At 37.6% G+C, this 13612-nt stretch overlaps 1 pseudogene; it reads left to right on the forward strand.

The window, feature by feature from the left end:
* Positions 1-10293: 10293 nt before the first annotated feature.
* Positions 10294-11207, forward strand: LOC131013011 (uncharacterized; annotated as a pseudogene).
* The last annotated feature ends 2405 nt before the right edge of the window (positions 11208-13612 follow it).

Consider the following 13612-nt stretch of genomic DNA (forward strand, 5'->3'; position numbering starts at 1 on the left):
TTCAATCTTCCATTGGAAAACCCTTGGTACGCTTGCACCTCTTCGGTTTCCTTCTTGAGCTTTTTCACGAGCTTCTTTACCACTTCTTCCTGTGGAATCAGAAAATGGCTAGTGAATCCCTTCTGATCCTCCTTCTGGATGTGGTGGACCTCGTGTTCTTCTTTAGTCTGACTCGTCTCCGGTTGATCCATCTGTTATCTCCGAATCTTCAGAACTAAAGACTTCTTCTTGCTCATATATGCTCTCATCAGAGGATATATCTTCAAACTGATACACGGGTATCAGATTCTGAAAAAAGATAGCATCTTCGATATCCTGTGTGGACTCGAATCTTTTTATCCCTTTCTTCTCGTTGTCGGGGCAATTGGTAGAGATATGCCCTCTTGCACCGCATGACCAGCAGTTGCAGTCCTTAAAACTTTCATTTGCTTTGGCCTGAGTACGCCTGAAAGTTTTTCTCGCGGGGATTCTCTTTTGATTCGAGAATCGGTTTCTCGATGGTCCGCTCCGTTGGCCTGATTTGTAGGAGCGTGCCTTCTGTCTGGTCCACATAGTTCTTGGCTTCCAAGAACTCCTTCTGGACTTTCTTTCATAGGGTTGATACCTATGTTTCTTTCGGCTCCTCCTCTGATATAGCAGCTCAGCACCAATCTCTGTTGGAAGATCAATGTTGTCGCACATCAATGGGGATTTCTTGTTGAGTCTTCTCAATCTCTTGAGATTCCTCTGGTCCGCCGCCTTCTGGCACCATTCAGACAGCTTCTTGTGAACATAAGACATCCTTCTTGAAGCACTGTCAAGTGGATATCCTCCTGGTGAAACATACTCCTTGATGAGCATTTCCCTCCATGGACTTGGAAACTTTGGAAAGAAGAGGTCCATGGCCTTCTGATCTTCCACCTCCCCCATATGGACATATAGGGTGTACAGACGCAGAAATTCATCGAGAGCTTTTGGCTCTAGCACCATCAACCTTAGATTGTAAAGTGCCTGTTGATATTTCTTGCGTTTCTCCTCTGCGGATCCTTCGAAAAAACCCATTCCCAAGAAATGGATTTTAATCTGTTTAGTAGTTTCTTTAATAGCGTCATATAAAGACGTGCTACTAAACATTTCTTCCCTTGCTGGAATCTCAATTTTGTCCCAGTACTGTTTTGCCATGCCTGCCAAACTGGCTTCGAAGACTCTGGCAAATTCCTTTTTGTCGTAATCAATTGTGGCAATCACGACTTTTAATGATGAAGCCCATTCGTCGATGAGACCCTCCCATTCTTTGAAACTGGCTTCGTCGAGGTTGAGAATCAATCCATATGGATGGACTGGTTCCAGTGTGACCTTTCCTACAGGAGTATCCTGCATCTGAGGCCTCCGTCGTCGGGTTCGTTGGAACTGGCTCGCATCGTCTTGAGCTGACCCCTTTTTCGACGGTTCTTCTTCTTGAGGCTCAGTTTTGGGAACCTCATCTCCTTGGTTCATCTTTAGATCAACCATGTTGAGGTTAGCAAAAGATTCTGCTAACTCTTGTAGATCCTCTAATCCGATTCTGTCAAGGCTATTCATGATATTTGCCTCTCATGATTCGGATTATGTCCTTCGGCTGCAACTCTTTAGGTGTTGCATCAAATAGAGATGTAGACGTCGGGTCTTTGGACCATTGATTCCGAATTTTTCCGGAACATGGTTTTCGCCTTTCAATCTCCTCCATTCTTTTCTGGATATCACGCAAGAGGGTTAATATTTCCTCTTGTTTGAGTGATATTCTGCTTAGCTCCAATGGTAGATCGTATAGCTTGACGCCATAATATTCCACCGTCTTTTGGATCTCCCGCAAGTTGACGTTGTCGGAAGAGCTTGGCTCGATCTTTTGGTAGCTTGGATAAGCTACTCCCGCCTTGTTTTTTGGTTCCATCAATCGTGGGACTGATGGGCCTCCTCCATGGTTCGTTCTATCGCCGTTCTGGTTGCGGCGAGTCCCATGAGGTTCTCATGGTAGAATTGTATACTCGTGATAATATCACGAATAATCTCAACATCTTCTCCTCGTCGTAGGTTGGTAGAGGGCTCGATTGTTCCATTTGACATCGCCTATCAGGCGACTGGTTTCTATCTCCAGATTTTGGAGAGAGTTCCTGTAGTGTACACATCTCGGACACTCGTCCGGATCCATAAACTTAAATGGAGTCTCCTCCCACATGGGTTAATCATAAAATAAATTAAAAATAATATAATTCCTCTATAAAAACCCGCTCTGATACCATTTTGAGAAGCGCGGGATCAATTTGAACAATTACCAATTTTAATCATTTTTTGCTTAACAGTACGTGGCGTTGTCTCACAGTCCAGACCCAGATTACAAAGTAACCTATCGGGCACGAGGAAAGTTTCCAGCCGATATACTCGTCAAGCTTAATTAGGCAAAAGATGGGAGATAAAGAGAAATTAAGTATAAGGGTAGAAATGGTATTTCACTATGAAGTGGGTATTTTTCATAGATGTTTTATATAGGTGGGTAGATTTGATAGATGTATTATAAAAGTGGGTATTAAAAACCATTTGCCCAATTTAAAATGCCCCTATTATTATTAAGTCTATATAAATTATGAAACACACTCACTTTTATAAATATAAATATTTTATGTGCAGATTAATTAAGTTATTTTTATTTCTTAATGTCTCAATCGTAATTGTATTTGAGAAACAACACGTTAATTACATATTAATATTATGATATGTTTAAAAAGACGACGATTTAATAGTTATCAGTCAAAACTCAAAAGTCCATTTAATTGTTGGCCATATCATTTGGCATATTTATGATCCTACTTATGTAAGAAATGTAAGATTGTTTTACAGTAAATCAAGCAAAGTCACCAATATTTAAGAGTATTTAAGTTCCTTCTTGAATATAGAATATTTATATGTATAAAAAAAATATTTTTCATATACAGTTCAAAAATCATGGCATTTTTGCGTGTTGACACATATATTTATTTGATGAAATAAACTATGAGATGGGTGGGATATTGATTGTGTTGTATTTATTGTTGATTTGGAAGGGGTACATTTGATGAAATAAACAATGTGATGGGTGGGATATTCAGTGTGTTGTATTTATCGTTGATTAGCAAAAACATGCAATTAATTATCTGGATTTTCCGACTATCAAAGTGAAGATTATCTTATGGCACGTACGTCGTTTTTTAACTGGTGTGATGTGCCAGCGTACTTACCTTAAATACTTTATTAACTTATCGCCGTTTGAGAATTTAGCACACTATCCGGTATATTCCGAATGATCGACTATCGTCGTATGTTTTGCCAGCACTAATAAAATATGCGAGTTTCAAAATAAATTGCTCCATAATTTATAATACCTTACATTGAATTTATAAAGTAAATATATTAAACTAGATTTGTCCATTGTGCGATGGACGATAATAGTTATAATAGTGGGTTAATGCCAATAGATGTTTTAATTAAATATTGTTGGCAATTTTTTAAATACCAATTTTACCCTCGTTAATTAAATTTATTTACAAAATCGTCATTAAAATCAATTTGAAATTAATTTAAAATTGAAAGTTACTTTTTTAATATAGTATAAATTACTTTAAAGGTTAAGTGCAATAATTTATAAATTGTGTCAAATAGTTTTTACCGTTATCAAAAAAGGGAGTTTTTATTTGAATAATTCAAATGAGTCCCGAGAAAATACACTATGAATTTCAAAATTTACTATAAAATATATTATAAATTCACTGTTAAAATTATGAATTAAAAAAAATTAATTTTTGCTACCTATAGGATTCGATGATTGAACTATAAATTTATTCATCAAAAGTTTAATTTTTGCACTTTTGCGTTTATCTACACTTTAATATTACATTATGTATTTTTGTCGCGGTGAACTCCGGCACAAGGAAGGCGTCCGACGAGATCGATCAAGGCCGCACGCCTTCACGCACAGATCGGTCTCGAGATTTCCGGACATCACCACCACCTCAGTCGTCGTTCCTGTAGTTCTCCAACACACACCTTCGCGAACGAGCAAAGCTGCGCACAGATCCGCACCGGTCGTTGTCACCCCTCGACCAAGGTTCCGACCTCCTCCGTGAGCAGCGTGACCAGCGGAGCAGTTGCAGCAGCCGGCGTGAGCAGATCCGTTGCAGCAGAACAGCAGCAGCAGTCGGCGTCCTCCGTCCAGATCTGCTCCGGTCGTTGACCTTCATCGACGCCTGCATCTGCGCCGGAGGAGCAGCGACAGCCGCTGAGACGCGCTGCCGCCTGTCTCGGAGCTCGCTGCGCGACTTCCGTCTCTCGCCGACACACACCTGCGCGACTGCACCGCGGCTCCCAGGTCGACTCTCTCACGGCCACCGCACCCAGCAACGGCGAAGCCGTCACCTGCCCACCGCAAAGGAAAACCGCCGTCCGTTTCGCACAGCGCCGCCCCACCCTTCCGGCTCACCCTTCCGGTGGATGGCCACCAGTTCGCCGATCAGCGGTCGAGATAAGGGGGGTCTTAACCTTCCCCCGGTTTCTTCCAACTTTGATGTTCGAACTAAACCTGATCTCTCCCATGGTATGCGTCTGCCTCCCAGGGGGTCGGGTACTGATTCCGACGCGGTTGCCGTCGGAATGCGATCTACTGGTAATTCATCAAATCTTACAGATAAGCAACCCACCCAGATTCTCACTTATTCCGACATCGTTAGCATCTCCCCTAAGAATGACGATAGAGTTTCTTATGCGAAGGCTACTGGCAAGAAGCCGGTGAAAATACAGGATTTGGCTGCTCACATTTTTCATGATCTGCGGCCTACTAAGGAGGGCGATCAGTTCTCCCTCAAAATACCGAAGGATCTATATCTTAACGAGATTAAGGCCTTTGAATTTGCTTTGACAGGACGTTTGTTTCTTCAGAAAGGAGACAAACCGAGATCAACTATGGAACTAAAGTGGGAACTCCAGAGATTATGGAGTTTAGCCTCTGATTGGCAACTAATTCCTTTGGGAAAAGGTTATTTCACTCTCCGATTTACTACGGCTGAAGATAAGGCTACAGCAAAGGGAAAGGCAGTTTGGGAGCTCTCAAAAGGGCTCCTCCGACTCCGTGAATGGACTCGAAATTTTGATCCTTTCAAAGAGAATTCCCCTTTGGCGGACGTTTGGGTTCGCATACACTATCTGCCGATAGAATACTGGAACCCACAGGTTATTTCTGGAATTGGCAGATATTTGGGTCACCCCTTAAAGATCGATGGAGCGTCGGCACGACGTGACTTCGGACAATTCGCTAGAATCCTTGTGGAAATCGATATGTCGCAAAATCTACCTTCTACTCTTTTAATTGATGGTGAGGATACATCATTCCATGTTGAATTTGTCTTTGAAAATTTGCCTCTTTACTGTCGTCGTTGCAAAATAACTGGGTATTCTCAAGAAACATGTCGAAAAAAACGACGTGTGGAGCCGGTTGCTATTCAGGAAAATCTGACGGCTGCTCCTAACAATCAGTCTGGTGTGGTGACTTATAAACAATGGCACATTGTGGAGCAGGGCAAGAAGGTTGTTGTCCCAATCACGGGGGAACAGCAGAACACTTCTATTTTTGGCCATTTGGCGACGGGGGTGCAGCAGCATGATTTCCAGAATAAAGGCCATGAGATGGCTGGCAGTAATACAGTTCTGGATTCCAAGAGGGTTGACGATCATGACTCTGAGGAGAGAGCGTTAGACGAGCCGGAGGCAGCGGTGTTGGTTTCGGTTGATCAGGAGCTTCATAAGACGACTGGTAGTGAGGACGAGGTGGACGAGGAAATTGAGATGGAGACGCCGGCTGGGGATCCGACTGAGATTGTTACGGCTGCTGCTGATTTGGATGAAGCTCGCAATTCTGAGCAAGCTGGAGAGTTGGTTGGTCAGCAGGCTAAAAAACTGGATGGTGATTTGGATGGGCAAAGCAAAGACTCGCACACTACTGCTCCAGAAGATATTGATAGTCGTATCAGTCGGTTAGAGGCGCAGGTTAGCCAAGGAATGCAAATGCTTGTTGAGCAAGCACCGCCTAAGCGACGGGGACGTCCTCCAAAAGGTATGGAACGTCCGCGCGTTCCACAGAATCAGGAAGATAGCATAAAAAGCCGCCTCAGAAATGCGGAGGAAATGGGTCAGAAGCCGAGGGACTTCGTCATTGATCATAGCGGAAATGCTAGTTTGCGTGTTATGAATAATATCGCCACGGGCCGTTGGTCGGACGAAATGGAGGTGGACGATTTTTTGAATGGTTTTTAAATAGCTTATTGCTTTATTTCCTGTTTGACGAGCTCCTTTCCGAGTCTCGTGCCTCTAGTCTGCATTACTGTGCTTTCAAAGGCTTTTTTCTTTTTCTTTTTATAAAAAACCTCAATTTAATAATAATAATTACATTATGTATTTTTGTGTTTAAGATTAAGTGCAAAAAATATGTACATATTTGGACTTCACGATGGGTGGAGGAGACGTCGGGGTTTTGATTTACCTCCTTGAACGCCGCGCAGAGGGCGATCGCCTTCTTCTCGCGCGCGGCCGCCCTCCCAAGTCGCACATCGCGACCTCTTCTTCGCGACCTTGGACCTGTGGGCTATGATGCACGGATTCTTCAAAAATCAGCATGTACGGCGAATCGGATTCTTTTAGGGTGCGATTCTCTCAGATTCTCGTCGGATTCGCACCCGATTCGCCACGTGGCGTATCTTTTAAAACAATTTATAAAAATAAACCGGATTCACAAATTCCATGGGCGAAATATTCACGTATCTCGTGCACGAAAGGCCTACACAAGGTTATTTTGATAATTTTATTTTCAGTTATGACTTATATATTGGACTAATAATATTTGAATCGTTATATTGTTGCTCAATTAACTTATATAATTGAAAATGCTTAACTTTGGGTAAAATAAAATGTAAATTACATAGAATTAATTTAAGAAAATTTAAATTGTATATAGTTTATAAGCATTATATATCATAAAATTTTAATAATTAGATGTATCCTTGCCGAATCGCACCCTATAATTTTTAAAAATCCGTATCCCCGTACTCGTATCGTATCGCCCCCGCATCCGCACCCCCGTACCTATGCAACATAGCCTGTGGGTTGTGGGGGATGATAATGGTGGCGGTTGACAGCAGCGGAAATCGCCTGATGAAGTCGCGACGACGTGGAGGTTAATCCTCCTTCGATTTGGCGTTACACTGGCACGGGCTTGGAAGCCAGAGCAACCGGTGAACGCTAGAATGGCAACAACCTCCGGAACGGCTTCAAGCCGCGACGACCGACGATGGATTCAGGGTGGTGGCAGATGGGTTGGAGGTGGTGGTCGAGGGGGGATGGAGGGGTTCATGGTGTTTGGAGTAGGGGTAGGTGATTTTTAATTTTTTATGTAAATTAATTTATTAATAAATAAGATTATTAAAAAATAAAATAATGACATGCCATAGCTGATTGGCATGTAATTGACATGTCATAGGTGTTTGTCATGTAATGTCGCCAAATTTTTTAATTTTGGGAGCATCAAGAAAAAATTGTCCGTTTATGGATTCCTACGTCAAATTGAAAGGTCGTGAGAAAGTGGCGAAAAATTTGAAATCTTTTGAATTTACATGTAATTAATCCTATTTTTTATTATTACTTTCAATAAGGAGTATGCTGGTCTTTCATTCTTGTTAAATAACTAAAAGATGATGATATAAGTCTGCGGCCCAATTAACAACCTCTACTGAGTGCAATAAAAGTCAGCGAAATAGACAATGGGTCTTTCTAAAAGCCCATCTTCTTATTCGTCCTCCCTTTTTCTTTGCTGTGAGTGTGCACCAAAACAAGTTTTTGCATTCTCGTCTGAGTTTGTATTCTCCATTTGTTGGAACCTATCTAGTTTCTTGTTAGACTACATTTTGTTTGGAATGTTTGATTTCATATTCAATGACTTTCGTGCAGGAATCTTGAGATCTTGACAAATCATCAGCAGAAGCATTTGGTTCTATTTTTGTGTATGGATAATTTCACATGTCATTATATTCATCATGCAAAATTTGTTTGGAATATTTAATTCAAAATTCAATGAGTTACGTTGAGATGTTGACAAAAACTGAGCATAGAATATGGGCATCGATTTCAGTATGTATCTATACAAAAAATATGTACAATTTGTGTCAAAATTGGGTCTAGCCATGGAAGGCCTAATAGCTGAGAAGATTAAGAAGTGAAACTCTAGTTTTGACAAGAGATTCTGAATATAATTAATTATGCAATTCGAACGCGGACGAGATCTCACCACCACTCAAACAAATGAGAGTGTTTGAGTGCTTTAGCTTTGCTACTAGAGCAAGGCCTCATTGGCTTCTGCACTAGTTTGCAAAATTCACTTTATCTATCTGTAATCTAAAAATAAATTTCAATTTATAATCAATTTAAAAATTGAATGACAATTTTGTAATTATAGTAAAATTGAAGGTTTATTTTTAAATATTTTTTTCTTTTTATTTCCTTCTTCTTTATCTTCTTATTTATTTTGTTTTATTTCTTTCTATTTCACGACTAATTATAAAATACTTAATATGCATATCTAATAAGAGCTTTAATTTGATACTCCATCCGCATGAAATGAGTGTCCATATTATTTTTTTGGTCCATCTATCAAATGAGTATCTATTTTTTTTTGGTAAGTGTACCCTATACAACTCACTCACAGTAAAAGGGGGCCCCTTATTCCATACACACACTTAATCAATTTCTTCAAGCTCGTGTCATCCCCAAATGGATACTCATTTCGTGGACGGAGATAGTATATTTTATGTAAAATATTAGATTTAAAATGTAAAAGTTACATTTATTTAAAGATTTAAATTTAAAAAAATAATCTCTCTCCTCTCTCATATTTTTTGAATAACTCTAATTTTCAATCCTTTTTTTTACTCTTATTTTTTTATCCTTTTTTGTCTTTTCATAATATCAATTTTTTATTTTATTTTTTTAATTTTTCTCAACATTCAATTCAAATATATTTAGTTAAAATTAATTTTTTATTATATTTATAAATATGATAATTGAGTTGGTATCAATTTTATAAAAATATGAAAATATTTTTCGTGGATATGTAAGGGCATGTAAATGCTAGTTATATGCCTATTTTGTATTTAATTTCATATATTTGTGTTTAAAAATTTCATTCAGATCATTTTTTCTTATTCAATTGTAATATTTATATAAATATCATCAAAGTATGGATAAAAAATATCATAATTAATTTTGCTAGTAATTTTACGTCAAATTCATAGTAATATATGCTATTATGGCTAAAAAAATTGTTTAAATTTTGTTAAAATTTAAATATTCAAATATAGGTTTTAGCAGTTATGGTATAGTAAATAGTATAAACAACAAAAGACTGAAAATTATCTATACTAATTATTATTATTAATGTTTACTTTGTAATGTTGGACTTTGATTTAGATGAATAATCAACTATTGTCTACATATATTTAGAAAATTTAAAGGGATTAAGGTAATTAATTGAGCTTGAAACATGTATGATTGTATGAGTATGTACTTCTAGAGAGATTTCAGGTGACTGAACTCTGGCTCATAACTTTGGGTTATCTTCGTAGTCTGCCTCGACAAATGAGTGTGTGTGAGTGAAGCAATTGAGAGATAACTGGCCTCTATCCAAATCTAAAGTTGTTTTAATTTTTTTACTTAGCGCCTTGTATTTAAATGGGCATCTCCCGTTGCTTTGTTGTCAATCTCAAGTTGAATATTACAAATTTTTATAAACAATCCATAAACAAATTATTAAATTAATCACAAGTTTCTGTGTTGTTTATCAAATAAATTTAGCACGATCCACAATTAAAGCTACTTTTGTTGGAAGACAAGGAAAATATTTTTGATCCTCATCGTCTGACAATCAAGGAAGGAACTAATAAAATATTCGCACGATTGGATTTCGATTTTTTTGCATTTGATTACTATGAAAATAATTATTCAGTGAACGTGCAACCTTTTGTTTATAAAGGCGTTGTCTGGAGATGCCAAACCTCCAGCCTAATTCAAATTATCTCTCATCACTCATGGCCATGGGAGACATTAACGAGTCATCATCCCTATTAACATCCATAGCTGTCAAGATTCCACATGCTTTACTATAAGCAATAACCGATATATGAATTATCAGAGTTCATAATTCAGCTGTCCAAAATGCAGGGACATGCAACTCGTGGACCAACATATTTTATGTACATTCAACTAGCATCAAAAGTTCAATTTCAATAAACAAAAAGATGGCTAACTTCCACTCGCGATCAAACAGTTTTCCATCTCAATCTAACCCTCTAATGGAGGATGTCCAAGATCAACTTTGTCGGTTGAAGTCATCGCTCAACACATCCACATCACCCAATTCAGTATGTGCAAACTTGGCCAGCCTCACAGATTTGCACGAACGCATCAACAATCTGATCCAGATGCCTTCAGCCCAACAAGCACTCTCCAAAACTGGGATGGATGAGTCCATTAGGCTTATGGATCTTTGTGGATTCTCAAGAGATGTTGTGTGAGTCTGTTCAAGAGCTCGAATCTTCCATTAGGAGGAGTCGAGGGGAAACATCCATCAATGCTTACACGGCCTCCAGAAAGAAGATGAACAAGATGGTCAATAAATCTATCAAGAGTTTGAAGAGCCCTGCACCCACAGATGGCGATCTTAAGGCCGTTGACGCCATCCTCAAACAAACAGCATCCCTTGATTTCTCTGTTTTAAAATCCGTATTGGCACTCTTTTCAGCGGAAAAGGAAAGATCAAGTCTAAGAAGTTGGTCGTTTCTTTCCAAGATCGCTCAAACTCATCGCATACACTCTGAGTTGTGCTCCTTCAACATCCACAAGTCGCAAAAAAGCATCGACATGTTGAAGCAGTTGAACTCAACAGAAATGATCATCCAAGAACTCGAGGACGGACTCGAATCCTTGTTTAGGAGTCTTGTCAAAACTAGAGTTTCACTTCTTAATCTTCTCAGCCATTAGCCCTTCCATGGATAGACCCAATTTTTGTACATATTTTTTGTATAGATACATACTCAAATCGACGTCCATATTCAATGCTCAATTTTTGTCAACATCTCAACGTTACTCATTGAATTTTGAATTAAATATTCCAAACAAATTTTGCACGATAAATGTAATGACATGTGAAATTATCCATACTCATAATATTCAATTAATTAACCAAATGCTTCCATGCTCATGTTTTGTCAAGAGAACTACGTTAAAATCTGGTAATGTTTCATTTTAAGAGGTGGAGGAATAAAAAGATCCATGTTTACATAGGTGATGGGTTTTTAGAAAGGCCCATTGTCCATTTTGCTGACTTTTATTGCACTTGGTATAATTGGGCCGTGAAACTTGGGTGTCAATGGACAGGTTTTACCCGAACTGATCCGAAACTGTTCATTACACATTGAGCTAGCTATAAAATAATGGTTACGATTTCAGTTCTAAATTCGACTCACTCAGACTCAGAACTTGATCGGTCCAGACCCAATCCAACCCGCTTGTTTCGGGTCTAGATAGATCTGGCCTGCAATTTTTTTTTTCGAGTTCGGTCCGACCCGATTTGTAATTTTTTTTATTATTAATTTCAAGTCCTGTCCGACGCACAATTCATTATTTTTTCAATTCCAAATTTCATTAAGAAATTTGTGGCGTTTTCTAGGAAATTGCCACCGAATTTAACTCCCAAAATGGGAGATTATAAATAAATTATGGAGTACATTTTTCTTAATTCATGTACTCAAAAATTTTGGGACAATCTATACTAATAGAAAAAGAGCCTAAGTCAGTTTAAGGCACAACTTTTCTATTGCCTATTTTACCCTTATTATATATTTATTATTATATTTATAAAATATAAATATATTTTGATATACATTTATTTGTCACCCAAATTTATAAATAATACTTTATGTCTATAGCTATTGATAAGGCTTATAAATTAATATATCCATCCACTAAATTATCCAATAAAAATAATAAATTAATAAATTTTTTAAATAATAAATTATTAATTAAAATAATATTAATTACACGTACAACGTACGTTTTTTGTGCTAGCTGCTTAATGAAAAAGAAGGAATAAGATTAATCCACAAGATATGGTCAATTTTTCTTGACCAAATACAGGATATGGTCACATCTTCAATAATTAAAATACTTTTGAACCTCTAGTTTAATAGGTTTCATTCCGCCAAGGCGCCAACCAACTTAGAAAAATAAATAAACAATAGAGTCAAAAAGTCCTTCAATTTATACAAATAACTAAACATTTTTCATCTAAAATTAGTCGGAAGAAGCAGCCATGCATGAACGCAATTTCGAGAAACCCCATAATTCGTTTCAACAGAATGAACAAGGACTACAGCTACAACGGCGGAGCAAGAAGCGGCGACGGTTGGAGGATTTTCTCGATGCAGTGGAGCTGCCATAATCTGATGACTTCATGGAGCTACCGCCACGATAGGGCAAGAAAGAGGTAGACTTTTCTGCAGGCTTACAACTTGAGCTTACTCGCACCCAGGGCCGGTCCTGACAAATGCACAATTTACAAATTAAAAATGGAACCCTAAATATTACTCCCTCCATCCCACTAGACTTGGCACACTTGCCTTTTTTGTTTGTCCCACTAGAATTGGCACTTTCCTAAAATAGTATGTGGTCCCTACTTTCTCTACTCACATAAAATAAGTGGACCCTACCTACTTTACACTCTTAACCCTTTATTCTTAATCTCCGTGCCCAACTCAAAAGTGCCAAGTCTAGTGGGAGGGAGGGAGTATCATACTACCACTATAAAAAAAATGCACAATTTGCGGTCAAAATTACCGGCGGCCCACCAACGATGGGGGTGACCCGTGTTTTTCAAAATAGCGGCGGAAATACCAGCGGCAAGGATACCACCGATGATCACCAGCGATGGCGCCGCCGGTATTGTTAATATTAATTAATTTATATAGTTAAATATATTACCGGCGGCGAGGTGCAACTAGCATTTGCATTTTAAATTGAACTTTAACCTTTTAATGCAACTAGCATTTGCATCCCGTGCAATGCACGGGAAATATTATTGTTTTTACTATTTATATAAAATTAATACTAATTCAATTATTATACTTATAAATACAATACAAAAATTATTTTTAATTGAATATATTTGAATTGAATATTGAAAAAATAAAAAAGAATTCACAATTATAAAATTTGATATTTTGAAAAACAAAAACAAAAAAATAAGTTAAAAAAATTAAAAATAAAATACTAATTTAAAAGAATTAAAAATATGTTTATCCAAAAAGATGAGAGAGGAGAGAGAAATTTATAAAACTTTAATATTTAAACAAATTTAAATTTTACATTTTAAATCAATATTTTCATAAAATATATCATATTAAAGATCTTATTGTGATCTTTAGTTGGATAGGCATATTAAATATTTTATAATTAATCGAATTTTATAATTTTGGAAAGAAATGTAACAACAAATAAGAAGTTAAAGAAAATGAAAATTAAAATATAAAGT

Source organism: Salvia miltiorrhiza, chromosome 2 (genome assembly GCF_028751815.1).
Source record: "Salvia miltiorrhiza cultivar Shanhuang (shh) chromosome 2, IMPLAD_Smil_shh, whole genome shotgun sequence".
In the NCBI taxonomy this organism is placed as follows: Eukaryota; Viridiplantae; Streptophyta; class Magnoliopsida; order Lamiales; family Lamiaceae; genus Salvia; species Salvia miltiorrhiza.